Source organism: Palaemon carinicauda, chromosome 7 (genome assembly GCF_036898095.1).
Source record: "Palaemon carinicauda isolate YSFRI2023 chromosome 7, ASM3689809v2, whole genome shotgun sequence".
Lineage (NCBI taxonomy): Eukaryota > Metazoa > Arthropoda > Malacostraca > Decapoda > Palaemonidae > Palaemon > Palaemon carinicauda.
Genome location: NC_090731.1, coordinates 87,556,035 through 87,558,534, shown reverse-complemented (window position 1 = coordinate 87,558,534; position 2,500 = coordinate 87,556,035).

Sequence of the window (2,500 nt, the reverse complement as noted above, 5' to 3'; positions counted from 1 at the left end):
TTTTTTATATTTTCAAATTTTAGTTTAGTTGATAGAATATTGTTAGAAATTTTTTGTCAACAAGATTTATGTTTGCTATACCAAAGAAGAAGTAAATTTCTTTTCAAAGTACAGTATCTCATATCGGCATGGTAGAAGATTCAGTGTCATTTTCGATATTCAATACCAATAAATCAGAAGAATCATTAGCATTTTAAGATATTTTATGTCAGTGCAGTAGAAAAATCAATGAGCCCCGCTGTCATAAGCATTGATTTAATTGGTTAGTTATCGGTTCTAAATTCATCAAAGTACCGTTTTTACGTTTATTAACAGTGACGCAACAGAAACCTTGGATTTACATAGTTTGAAGATATACTTCCTATTTTTTCAGCCTCTGACTGACATATAACAAAACTTTTGTAGATTATACATGTGATTTAGATAGGTGATTATATATTTAACAAAATGTAAACAGCTTACTTAACCACCACAGCACATAACTGCATACAGACTGAATGGAATAATTTCAAAACTTGTAAATACGAAACGTTTTCCGTAAATTACGTGATGATTGATTACCTTCGTAAAAAAATGTGCCAGTTAAAGTTAGCATTAGTTTGTGATACCCAGTCAGTGTGCGGTAGGATTTTCCTTGGAGGTGTCTTAAGAATTGCAAATATGTCGGTAATAACATGTTTAGATGTAGAATTATGAACAAACCATTTTGCTGTACATAGCTATACCAGAGGTTATGTATCCCTTACAATGTATGTTTATTGATGAGCCCAGGTATTTTGGGGGTCTGTAGTGTTTTGAACAGTTACCAGTAACTTTTTTGGAAACTTAAAAGTTCCCTAATTTTCTGAGATACCATATTAATAAAAATATTGAGCAGTTGAATGAATTTATCTGAAAAGTTTGTTTTAAAAGTGTTATTAAGAAGATAAAATTCTGTTTAAATGTAGGTGTATTTCACAAATATTTCAGAAAATTCTATTTTTAATTTTTATTTGTTTGCTTATAAAGCTAGGTGATAAATGCAAGGTATTATGATGTAGAATCCTAAAAACTTCAGCGATTTGGGGAGAACTTATGGAAAAGAATTGTTTAATGTTTTTGCGTTTGAAACAGCATGAGTTTGAGGATTCTCAATTACTTGTACTGTATTCTGATATCTTGAGCTATTGGTTTTTGGGTCACTAGGTCTGTATTTTTATGCTACCTTGTTACTGTTACTGGTTATTATTATTATTTTTATGATTAATATTTAGACACTAGTGATTTCTGCTGATGTTCCTAAGGGGTAATCATCCTTTTAACATACACACGTACATATACACTTACGCATTCCAGTACAGTAGTGGGTCGTGGTACAGTGTGGGAGAAAGTGTGCTGCTATTAGTAAATTTTCACTCGTTCACACACTGAAGGTGAGGCTGCTGTACTTTTTGGAGCTGATGCTATTGTAGTTTGATGTTTATATGTCACCTAGTAACATTTCTTGAATATAGAGGACCATCATCATCATTCCTGACTTCACAATTTCACATTCCTTCTGTCTCTGTGGTCATCTTAATTTTATGCTAATAACCAAAACCATGAACCAAATGGCATATGAAGAATCACATGTTCCTTTTGAGCAAAAGCTTCAGTATGGGTGTTATTGTATAGTAGCACCAAGTGCAACTTGTTGCTGTTTTTTCCTCTTGATTATTTGGAAATTAATGGATGATTTAGCACTCTCCCTTCTGTGATATAGCTGTTTCTGTGGAGTGAATTATACATGAAAGAGTAAATCTGATTGTTTCATGAATGTGATCCCATTTGTAGTTTCCTTGACATGTAGTAAGATCCGCAATGATCGTAAATAAAAAAAAAATCTTTTGTGGGTTCTAAGGTTTAAGAAAGGCCTTGTCAATTCTTTTTGGATTCAGTGCATATTGAAGACTTCTTTTAAGATTCCCTCTTGACCATGTAATGGACACAATAGGTCAGCTGTATATCTAGTTATACCATGTAATGTTTTGAAATCTTTACATTTTCAAAAATCTCCAGATTTCATACATAGTAAATGCTACAGCTGATTCATTTTTTTTATTCAAATTTATTTATCAAAATTTTCCCCTTTATTTTTCTTTGCTTGGCTCAACTTGTAGTGGACAATCTTGCACAAAAGGTAAAACTAAATACCTGTAAATATTATAATAGGCTAAGGGTTTGTGCCATGCATGTAACACTACTCACATTTTTAGGAAGATGCAAAAAAGATAGAGGTCACTGCTGAGATCAGAGGTTTTGCTTTTTAAGAGCATTTTCTAATTTTAGTTTACAGGCAATGGTTTTTTTTGAGTAAATGGTGTGAACACATCACTACTAAAAAGTGAGGCCTCTTATGCCTCTGCTAAAGACCATTGTTTGAATTCACTACCTCTGATCTCACCTCAGGTGCCATATGCAGCTTTTTTGCTGTCATCATCAGAACGGCTTGGGATGCCATTTCTGTAGTTTTCTTTTAGTG